General features: G+C 45.6%; 1 protein-coding gene across 1 annotated transcript in view; it reads left to right on the top strand.

The window, feature by feature from the left end:
• The window catches only part of DIAPH2 (diaphanous related formin 2), a 1,301,891-nt gene that overhangs the window by 1,271,989 nt on the left and 17,659 nt on the right, over window positions 1-12,243 (top strand). The window lies entirely within an intron of this gene.

Below are 12,243 nucleotides of genomic sequence, written 5' to 3'. Positions count from 1 at the left end.
CCAGGTCTTTTGAAAACCCCTTTTGATGGAACATTCTAAAGATATATTTTTATTCATTTAAATATACAATAGTTTCCTGTAATCAAGGTTGCACACACATCTCTTTTTACAGATTTTTTTCTTATGGAGTTTTCACTAATCTATGAAAAGACGGAGCTGAGCGGTGATGATTTTACTAAAGCAAGTCAAAAAAAAAAAAAAAACCACAACTGTTGTGCTGTGTGAGTTACTGACTGCTGCTGCAGGGGCTGCGCTCTGATTGGCTCTCTGAGACAGTGACAGCCAATCAGAGCTAGCAACATTCCCCGTTGCTTAGTAGCAGCCTAGAGGGGGGAAGGGAGGGAGTCAGGGACTGAGCAGGGTCATTTCTAAAAGCAGAGAGTGAGAGACAGCCTCCAAGGAACCCATGAAGATGCCCGGATGCAGAAACAGTAGCCAGGAAAGAGCCAGGGGAGGAATACTGTAGCTATCTGGAATTACAAAAACAAACATTGCACCGCCACCATCAAATGGTAAAAACAATAGCATCGGAACAAAAGCATCGATGGCTAGTAAGCATCAGATTCCGATGTCCATCCCTACGCTGAACCACAAGGCGGACTCCGGCCACCACCACTCCAGCATGCAGTGCTCCCTCTCCAGCGTGATGTTCCTGCTCAGCCACGCGCCCTTGGTGAACAGGAGGCACCTCCCATATAAGTCAGCGCTGTTCTTGGACAGGGGCACCATGGCGAGGAAGCTCAACAGGATGACCAGCTTGGTAAATTCGCCAACTAAGGAGCCCCCTTTGAAACCTATGGGGGTGGCTTTCTCTGTCTGAAATTGAGGGACTGCGGCCGATATCAGGGATATCGCATGCAGAGTCCTTTCTATATTACATCTAGGGAACACTTTACTTTTTGCAGGGATATCCGAAAATGGCTATGTGAGGCGGATTTTCCTCTATATAAAATTGGTAAATATGCCAGTAGTACATAGAGGAAAATCCACCTATTATGGGTGCAGGGTGTGCAGTGCACACGGGCCCCTTGTTCTACACACCAGGGGTGTAATTTCATACCAGGCGTCCGGGGACAAAATAGATGGTGGTAGCTCTGGCTTGCTCCTGCTCCCCCAGTGTCTCTCCAGGCCCCGCACTGTCCCAAATCCAGCCTCTTTCTGTCTCTCCAACCCCCCAGTGTCTCACCTGCCAGCCCCATTCTGTCTCCCAGGCCTGCAGTGTTTCTCCAGCCCCCCCAGAGTCTCTTTAACCAGCCCCATTCTGTCTATCCAGCTCCAACATCCCTCCGGCTGCAGCCCACAGACACTTACCTTGTGGAGTGGCGTGATGGCACGCGCGTTGTGTCGCCATAAAAACAACAAACAAATTTTTTTATTGTACCAGGCAACACCAGCGGCTTCCCGGTCCCCACAGATTGCAGTGAAGCAGGCAGCAGGTTAAGATGAATCAGTGATCAACAGGCGCAGGCAGTGGTTATAGAAGGATTGTGCCCTGACACCCGAAGGCTTTTGCTGCCATTGCATCCGGGAGTTCCGCCACTGATCCTCTCCTCTCCAGAGTCCTGCCACGGCGCTACAGGCATTGGCATTTTAGCATGCTGGCCTATGTTCCGGGAGATCTGCGCATCCCAGGGTCTACTACGCTGCAGAGAGGATGGGCTCTGCACAGGGGCCCCTGTATCACACCTAGGATATTCACAGAATCACAGCGTCTCCTGGTGCTGGGCTGTACATCTCGTCACTTATAGATGAAGGATGGGAGCTCACAATGAACCAGTAACAGCAGAACAATCTGCTGCAGCCGGTTACTGTGACTTTAGCACGTTACCGTCAGAAGCCAGGAGGGCTTTCGAAGAGCTGTTATTTTAAGACCGTTCCAATCAACTTTCTATTTCCGAGGTCTTCAGCTAGGATCCCAATCATAATTTATAGTGGAAATACGAATATGGATGAAGTTTATGTCTAAAGGTGGGGATCCTCTTGCCGATTAAAAGGAGCGATTGGACAATAACGTTATTGTTCATTAATCGTGCACAAATCGGGCATGAAAATGTCAAAAACTACCAACTCCCGCTGATCGTTTTTGACATCTATCATCGCTTGAACATGCTGGTCAATCTGCCGATGATGACAGATTGACCATGTTCAGGGATGAGGGAGGGTCCCTGCACTGAATGACATATCTATCAGTGTAGGCACGGCAGGGGAAGAGGAACGACTGTACGATTACAATGTTGTAATCTTACTGTGGTTTCACTATCTGCAAGTGGCAGGGGCGCATCTATAATGGGTGCAGGGTGTGCGGGGAACACGTGCCCCTGGGGTCCAGGGAGACCCCGCACCGCACACCATACACCCATAGAATTACTTATGTTTCCAGAGTCCCACATCGGCGCGGGGGTTCGGCACTGTAAAAACGACTGGGAAATGGCCGCCGTGGCCATTTTCCCGTCGTATGCGCAGTACAGGGAAGTGCAGTGGATTTTCCCGGTGACCAGCGCATCCTCTATAGACTCTGGGCGAACTCTAGTGTCCAGAGTCTATAACTCCGGCACTGGCCACGCACAGGTCAGTGAGCTGCCAGCCAGTTCCGAGGGGCCGTGTCGGAGACTGCACACGGGCCACCTCCTCTCCTCTAGAGTGCTGGTTTATAGTGGGTTCAGATTCGGGACCAATAGCGTAACTATAGTGGGTGCGGGGGAAGCCTTTGCTATGGGACTGGAGGCTTCAGGGCCGACTCCCTTGCAATCATCTCACATCGGCATCAATGATGAACAGCTCGGTAAGGACAGGTGACACTGTACCAAGTACATGGAGCAGTCTACAGACTACTCGCCACAATAATACTAGAGTGTGTTGAGTACAGTAGTCTGTATAGTACAACCGCTGAGGAGAGATTTATGTCACTGGAAGCATTCGGGGTCCCTTCAAAATGTTGCTGTAGGGACCAGAGTGTTCTAGTTACACCCCTGTTTAGGACTCTGCACGCTATTCTTACGGACATGTAATGGTTGGGACTAAAGAGCACACTAGGCGATAGGGTTTGCAAAATATGCGCTATAGCAAGATGGGGACCCATTTTTTAAATCTCTGCGGGTCCCGCAGGACGCGCTGGCTGAGTGTGCTGCCTGTACCGCAGCAGCAGCCAATCAATCACCGCCGGCGGCGTCTCCTGCACCCATCACCGCCGGTGGATTACCCATAGCTGCCGGCAGCGTCTCCTCAACCAATGGCTGCCGGCAGCATCTGATTTAATTGCTACCTGACACCACCCCCCCTCCTTCCGTGCCCGCTGTGCCAGCGCGTTCTTCAGAAGATGGATGGACTCTGCATTCAGGGACAGCAGTCAGGAGGACTCAGGTCCGGAGGTGCTGGGAGGACTCTCAGCATGTACAGGGGGATGTGCTGCTCTGACGGCTGGTGACAGAGAAAAGACCCTGACTGTGTAACTGGGTGCAGCCCCCCAACCCTGACTGTGTGACCATGTGCATCCCACCTAAACCTCCCTGACTGCTGTGGCCACCCCCCTCTAACCCTGACTGCGTAACTGTGTGTATTTCCCATTTACCCCAGACTGTTAACTGTGTGCACTGCCCACCTTACCCCAGCACTGCCTGTCTCTAACCTCCTCCTTGCCCCCAATACTACCCCAGCTATCTACCCTAACCCCCTCACTACCCTTCGTACTGCCTGCCTCTAACCTCCTCCTTGGCCCCAGCACTGTCGGAAACTACTGTCTGCACTTACCCCTCCCTATCCCCAGGTCTGCCTGATGATTTAAAGGGGCAATCATTTAAAAGGACAAAACCAGGTTGATTTGACCTTTTAAATGATTGACCCTTAAAAACACTGGGCAAACGCGCTGGGAAGTCACCTGATGCTCGTAAGTCGCAGACTATTACATTTAACCCTTAATCTCCCAAATCAGCCAATTCTATCTGCTATATGCAACACACATCTGCCTGTATGAATTGGGTGATAGTGACTAGTGTACAGGGAACTGGACGCAGATAATTGACAGCTACAGGATGCTGGCAGATCAGGACATCGGTAACTAGAAGACGGGCTATAATGACAACATACTGTAGTGATCGCAGTTTTCGGTTGAGTTTTTTTTTAACACAATACGTTAAGAAAAAGGAAAATCACTGTAAATATAACATTCTTCACAATAGATTGTAAGCTCCTAGGAGCAGGGTCTCACAGCCTTTTTCTCTAGCACTTCTATGACAGCCTTCACCTTCCCAGCTGTATTGTGTATGTAGAATTGTGTTGCTATTTGTTACTTGTGTTCTGTTTATAATTTGGTTACTGTATTATAATGTAATGTTCTGTGTATCCTTAACTGTATGTACGGCGCTGCGGACCACTTGTGGCGCCCTATAAATAAAATGTAATAATAATAACAATACTATTCTACAGGGACAGCGCTGTTGGATTTATGGAAAGAGAGGGAAAGCGTTGCTATTCCTGCACACTCTCCTGACAGTCTCCTCGATCTTGCCGCTAACATTGCACAGTACTTATTGTGAATAAAGGCAGACAAGGAACACAGCTCTCTTCCCTTTAATTATTATGATTTATGCAGTCACATCTGGGTCTGGCTGTTGGACTGGTAAATGTCATCGTACGTACAAGTTAACAGACAGACTCTGCGCATTAACTTACTTAATTGTCAGTTAAATGACTTTACACAACAACAATTTGACCTGGAGCCATAATTCAGAACTCATCCACTTGCATATTCAGTTACTTGTGTTTGCGAGAGATTCAAAATTAATACGTGATGATGTTTTACTCCAAATAGATGCATTATGCCACAGCGCCGCAGTACATCAAGTTCTATCGGTATCTTGGGAAAATGAATTTTAAATAGAATAGCAGCTTAACCTCATATTCCTGATCAAAAGCTGCTGGTTCTGCCACTACGAGTGAGAGTATGTGTGTGTGTTATATTATAATGAGCTTTGACTTTGCATGATTTTAGACAGCTTGCGCTGTGACCCTTTCCCAGCCCCCCCCCCCCCAAAAAAAAAAAAAAACAGGCCCCAAAGGAAATACAGCTGTGGCCTGCTCTCATTGGCTGAGCCAGGTAGCCAATCCAAAGAGGTCAGAGCTTACATAATGGCCAACTTATGGCTTACGAAGGACACCCTCTGGTAGAGTTGTCCATCGACAGGTCAACTATCGATGATCAATGGATTTTAATTATGGGGGGAAATCCTTTGATGGGTAAACCACCCATGATTCGTGACTGTGTATGCATAGTTTACAGGCCACAGCAGCAGCAATGGTCTTTTTTTACCACTGGATCTCATCCATTGATGGTAAAACCATTGACTATCTGGAGGAAACCATTGGTGGTGGTTGGTCAACCCTGTGTTGAGTCCACCCTCCAGGGTTTAACATGCAGTGATGCGGCACCTAATTGAGTTGCTCAGGGCTGAGAATTAATCATGAGGTAAACCTAGCGGATAATTGAATCTGCCCATAGAATGTTTTCTACCCTCTGTACTCCAACCCCAGTACAACAAATAAACCATGGTACATGTGCTCAGGGCTGGTGCAAGGTTTCTCAGCGCTATAGGCAAAACTTAAACCTACTACTTCCCCCAACACCAACAATACTTCCCAACTCCTCAGGTACCTGGAGTCTTAGAAGTTCCAAAGCCGCCGCCTGAATTAAAGTACAACTGTGACTCAGTGCCACCGGCCCAGTTCCCAGTCGCCCTAGGCAGCTGCCTAATGGTAGAGCCAGCCCTGCATGTGCTCATGGGAAATTGTGACCCTCCCACAAGATCAGAAGAAGAACCTGCAAATGGTCCACCACGGGCCATGTAACATATACAACGTACTGAGCCCAGCCTATTGAGTGATCCAGGACAATCAAATGGTGGCTCACGCTACTTGTGGGGGATGGGACTCTGCGCCACAACACCCTACCCCACAAGGGGGTAACCCGGCATAACCAGATCCCTTTGTGACCCTACAGTTTCTAAATAACATGTTTTGCTTTAGCTTTCATCAAATACAGTCTACATCTGCTACTGTTCCCCTGAATGGTCTGCTAACACTTCAAGCTGATTTCTTTTTAAACAAGAAGGGCTAATCTAAGCCGTCTGTCTTAAAGAAAGGAAAATAGCATATTTGCTGTGCTTAAAGTGTCTTTTGATCTCCGTTTTCCATGTGGGTTACCTCAGTCCACGGTCAATCCGTTATATTCACAGCACTCTGCAGACAGGCTAAAAACAACTTTTGTTCAGATTACCCGCCAGGAGCCCGAATCAAAGGCGATAGGTGATAAAGTAAAATAAAAAGATATTTGGGAAAGCTTTTTCTTTTTCATGCCATTTTTTTGTTTTTGTGTGCGTCTGTGTGTGTGTGCGCATTGCCAACTAGCCGGATTGTCTGAGCTTGTCTGTAAACCGCGGGTCGCAGGCCGAGATACAATGTAACAACATTCCCCGATGTGTCACAGCAGAGAAAAAACATGTCAGGACGCTTTTGGCATTAAAACATAATGTATTTAAGGATAAAAAAAACCAACGCAACTGCTCTCATTGTCAGTCCATTGTGACTCATCCCCACTTTGGCAGCAGGTTCCGGTGTTTCATTTAAACTTGTGTTTGTGAACTGCACCCTGGGCTTAAACAGCTTTGTGAGTACAGTGCTGCTATAATCCTGCAATCGTATCAGTCACAGACAGATAATTAAAAGCCGGGAGACAGTTAGATGGATTTAACAAGATGCACAACGATAATAATAAACCAATGTTAAACCATGTCGACATTCTAGTGCCTACATCATAAATGTCGACCATATGACCGGATGCCGTACAGTACTATAAAAAAAAAAAAGATACACTGATTTATTTAGCATGTGCGTTAAAGCTTTAATGCACTGAACTCCCAGTCTAAAGCTGCCTACAATTAATTCTGTGCATAAGCTGTTGCTAAAGAATAGTATTTGCTGAAAAGGCCATCTCTTTGGTGGAAAGCAAGTACCTTTACATTATTGTATTGTTGGCAGCACGGTTTGTGTAATGGTTAGCATTACTGCCTCACAGCATTGAGGTTGTGGGTTCGATTCCCACCGTAGCTTGCGTGGTGTTTCCTCCAGGTACTCCATTTTTCTCTCAGACGGGGAGATGTACTAAGCTCTGAAAAGTAATACATTGGAGAGTGATAAACTACCAGCCATTCAGCTCCTAACTGTCATGTTACAGGCTGTGTTGAAAAATGACAGTTAGGTGCCGACACTCCAATTGATCATTTTTCAGAGCTTAGTACATCTGCCCTACAATCCAAAAATATACTAGTAGGTTAATGGACTCCCAACGAAAAATATTAACTAAGAAGTGTGTGAGTGCATGTACATGCGAAAGGGAATATAGATTGTAAGCTCCACTGGGTCAGGGACTGAGGTGAATGACCAAAATATTCTCTGTATATGTGCTATAGAAATAATTAGTTATAATTAATAATAATTAATTACTCTAGAAGGGAGCAGAACCAAGGCTATGTAATCTTGTAGGTGATTTAGGGCTCTATTCATTATATTATTGGGGTCCTAATGTACCCCGATAATTAACATTCCTACTCGCCGCAAGCGCCTGAGCATTTCAGGCACAGAGACAGCTGATCCGAAAATCAGCTGTCTCCATGAGTTTTTTCACTTCTCCTTTCGAAGCAGTGAATCTTTTGCACAAGAGCCCCAATGTCCGGCGGAAGAAACCGGACAGGGGTGGAGGGATCCAAAAGGATCCCTCTTTGCAACCCGAGACTCCTTCCCATAGGGAAGGAGCATGGTGAGCGGCGAGTGCGGGAGCATTCGCCATCTGAAGAGGGCAAATGATCCTGCAGTCAAGCTCCAAAATATTGTATTTTCGGAGCTTGATGGATTCTGTCCCCATACTAGTGTATGGCGACAGCGGGCCATTCCGGGAGAGGAAGGTAAGCAGGAGATATCTGTGATACTAGTGTATGGCGACAGCGGGCCATTCCGGGAGAGAAAGGTAAGCAGGAGATATCTGTGATACTAGTGTATGAGGACAGCGGGCCATTCCGGGAGAGAAAGGTAAGCAGGAGATATCTGTGATACTAGTGTATGAGGACAGCGGGCCATTCCGGGAGAGGAAGGTGAGCAGGAGATATCTGTGATACTAGTGTATGAGGACAGCGGGCCATTCCGGGAGAGGAAGGTGAGCAGGAGATATCTGTGATACTAGTGTATGAGGACAGCGGGCCATTCCGGGAGAGAAAGGTAAGTAGGAGATATCTGTGATACTAGTGTATGGGGACAGCAGGCCATTCCGGGAGAGAAAGGTAAGCAGGAGATATCTGTGATACTAGTGTATGGGGACAGCAGGCCACTCCGGGAGAGAAAGGTAAGCAGGAGATATCTGTGATACTAGTGTATGAGGACAGCGGGCCATTCCGGGAGAGGAAGGTAAGTAGGAGATATCTGTGATACTAGTGTATGGGGACAGCAGGCCATTCCGGGAGAGATAGGTAAGCAGGAGATATCTGTGATACTAGTGTATGGGGACAGCAGGCCATTCCGCCAGGGGAATGTAATCATGAGATATATGTGAAATCTCCTGCTTTACCTTCTTGATGAATGGCCCGATAACTTCATTTCTGCAGGTGAAAATCTGCATTTTCACCTGTTTTTGTAGAAATTAAGTGATGATTAAGTGACTCTGTTTTCAATTGTTCCTTCAAGAAAAAAACAATAGTCTTTATATACAGACTATACATTAACGTGCGCTGTTCCTCTTGCAATTGGTATGCAGATTTGAAGTAGACATTATTACTCATTAACTTAACTGACGTGGTCACATGGGATGCGAACGCAGCCAACTGTGCTTCAGCCAACACCTCCCGCTATGTTTTTAAAGAGGAAATCTGTCTCCTCTGACTCCCCAGACCCGGCACTTTCTGACCGGTTTTGCCGGGAAAAAAAATGGGCAGTTAAGTGGTCAATCTGCTGTATTACAAAACTTGTCCGATTAATCTCTGTGCCCGTGTGGCATCCTATGCCCTCGCTGTGTATCATTTGGGGGAAACTACTTTTGTTATTTCTGATCGAACACAAAAAGACAAACACTCCTGTGTAACCTCTGGTCAGCCATCATATAGTGATAATGAACTGCAGTATGCCTCATATGCAATTATCCAGGAGGATGGTGAAAGCAAATCCAGAGCCCTGACTGACGTGTGGACACGGAGCCGGGGAGAGAGATCTGCACATAAAAAGCTCCAGATTTTTTATTATTTTTTTTATTTGCAGTCTTCTTTGAGAACCAAGTAGGTCAGACCCCTCTTCCTTATTGAAATACACACTTAAAATGCATAAAGAATGAAAGCAAATGCGGAGTAAGTCATCTTCAGTTGTTGTCTTGTGAAGAGATTCCCTGATGTCCTCTTTTCTATCTGTTTTTTATGCATGTGTAACTTCATATAAAGCTGACCTGGCGCTTCCTGCTGCCTTTATATCTCCAGGCACTTTCTCATATCAAGGACTCAGTGTTCAGTATTTGCAACCCTCTATAGATGATGTCCTATTCTTCTAAATCACTAATGTACTATGCACAGGCAAGGGAGAGGGGGGGGGGGGGGGGCTTTAAATATACCTTACAATGCAAAGTTAAAGGCATAGCTTACTTAGTATGAAGGGAAGAGTATGACAGCCCTGAGATCAGAAGCACATCAGCAATGGGGATAATGAGTCCGCACCAGTTACATGGTATATTGATGTAGGGAACTTAAGAAAATAATCTCTCAAAAACCAACGTGATGGTCTAAGACACGGAATCGGTATGATATGCGGCTGTCGGGTGCCTCCTGTCAGAATACTGACAGCGGCATCCCGATGGTTGGTATCCAGGCAGGGGTCGGGTAAGTATACTTACCCTTCCCCCCTAAACCTAACCCTCCCTTCTGGTAGCCTAACCCACCCCACCCCCTAACCCTCACGTTTGTTCCAGAACCTGTCCCCCTCCTTTGTGCCTAAACCTAACCCTCCCCCCTTAGTGCCTAAACCTAACCGCCCAGTGGTGCCTGACCCTAACCCTCCCCCCTAGGGGTGCCTAACCCTAACACCCCCCCAAAAAAAACGCTAACCCCTCTAACTGCCCTAACCTAAGAGAACAGGTGCCCCAGACTTACCTCGTTCGGGCATCAGTCAGTCTGCTTTCCGGTGTCGGGATTAAGATAGGCGTTGGCATTTCGACGCCTATCTTAACTCCCTTGTCGCGATATCAGCGTTGGCATTTAGACTGGCTCCCCTATCACACAGTATATACTAGATAACCCTAGGTTGGTGGTGCTCCCAAAGAATTTGTGTTATACACATAGTTTTTGTCCTTTTTTGCCTCTTGCAATGTCTATTTTTTTTTATGGCACTTACTCTGAAAATGTAATGAAGAATGAGATTGAGGATGAATATAAAACTTAACTTTTAATGAAACAACCCTATTAAAAAATTTGAATGTACTAAACACTCTCTACTACACAAAAAACACACAGATGAATATAAAGTAATTAGAGGTGTCCAGTCACATAATAATTACTCAGATGCACAATTACCAGCAAAAAAGTATAAATTTCTGTCCCTGCAAAACAAAATTCGTAGTGGTTGGACTATAACAAAGAATTTATGATCGGGACAGACTGTATCAGAAATATAACAGGAGTTATAGGCGGTGGCTGGTAGCACACGCAAAAATGGTCAGTTCATTGGGCGTATTATGGGAGGGTAGCCGCAAGCATAGGAGCTTGTGGTCTGACAGAGAAATTGCGCATGCCATACGGCAAGTACAATTTTCGATGGTGTGACCGCTGGTGGCGAATAATGGTGCTCCAATCGATATTATAGCGTGTACGAGCACTAAAAGTGGGCGTCTCAGTCTTTGCACGTTCAGCCGCAAGGATGTAAACAAGGATGGCGCTTGTATGCTATTTGCCTAAACTCACAGAAGGGCTTCCGCTAATACACGCTGCTGCATTTGTGCGTAACTTCGAATCAGCCCCAATCTGTCCAATCACTTCTTCAGGCGGTAAAATCCCCTGCGCCCGTCATTGTATACATTATATTACCATCATACATTACGACTTCCGTCCGTTACTAACTTCTGGATTTTAACATAAGTGGATTTGATAATTATGCTGCCTTAAACTATAATTATCTATTTATGGGAAGCTGTGTTTTTTTATATTTTATAATTGGTAGATATTGATTTTTCACAAAATTCACATTAAGGGGCATATTTACAAAGCTGGTTTTTCATATAATAATGCAGAAACTACAGGTTCTGCCTAATTTTATGTATCCCCAGATATGTCACAGCAGCCTAATGCACAGATTTCTCCTGCAAAAGGCTAAGATTGCAGTCCCCTTTATTATCAATGCGGACTACGGTCTGACCCCTATGTACGAAACAAATTGAGGCATTCTTGCAGGAGAGGGATCTCCCATAGCCTCCGCCTGGTTCTGGAGACTGACCCTGTACACAAGAGCAGTGTCAGTTTCTCAGGAGGCATCTCTCAAGGATGTGAAAGTCTCCTCCGATGTGGCCGGGGATGTAACTTGCAGGGACAGAGGTTATTGCTATCACTGTCCCTGCGAGTTACATTTAGTACATAGCTGATAATAATCATGTAAAAATCAAATATTACCGCTGCAATGTACACTGAATAAAATTGCCGGACTTCCGCATACTGTATGCCCCTTGATCCTAATTATAGGACAAACAATTTATCATATGTAATGTTTTTGTCCAGATTAATTTTCTATAATTCTTTTTACAAACTAGCATTTATCTTATAGTTTATTTAATGTAAAAAAAAACAAAAAAAACTAGTGATTGGTTTTCCTGGCTCAGGTTTCCTATTAGCACAACCTTTATATACCTTTATATACCTTTATATACCTTTGCATACATTATGTTATCAGTCACGGGCTGTCGTGTTTAGATAAAAAAAACAACAACAAAAAAAATGCATATTGTACCAAATAACGGCATCAGTTTCATACTGAGAAAACTGGCACTACAGATATAAATCGCCTCCCACACACAACACATGATCCAAGTGAAACTTCTATCAAAGTAGAGAAATAACATATTCCCCACAGACCATAGAGGCACGTACACTGTCATCCTGGATGCAATCATTCGCCTTAGATTTCAGGGCATGTTTGACTGCTACAATGTATACAGAACAATATACACCATTTATAAAT

The sequence above is a fragment of the Taudactylus pleione genome, unplaced genomic scaffold, assembly GCF_031769625.1.
Source record: "Taudactylus pleione unplaced genomic scaffold, aTauple2 ptg000174l, whole genome shotgun sequence".
Taxonomy (NCBI): domain Eukaryota; kingdom Metazoa; phylum Chordata; class Amphibia; order Anura; family Myobatrachidae; genus Taudactylus; species Taudactylus pleione.
Note: the sequence above shows the minus strand (reverse complement) of the source record. Positions and strands in the feature narration are given on the sequence as shown.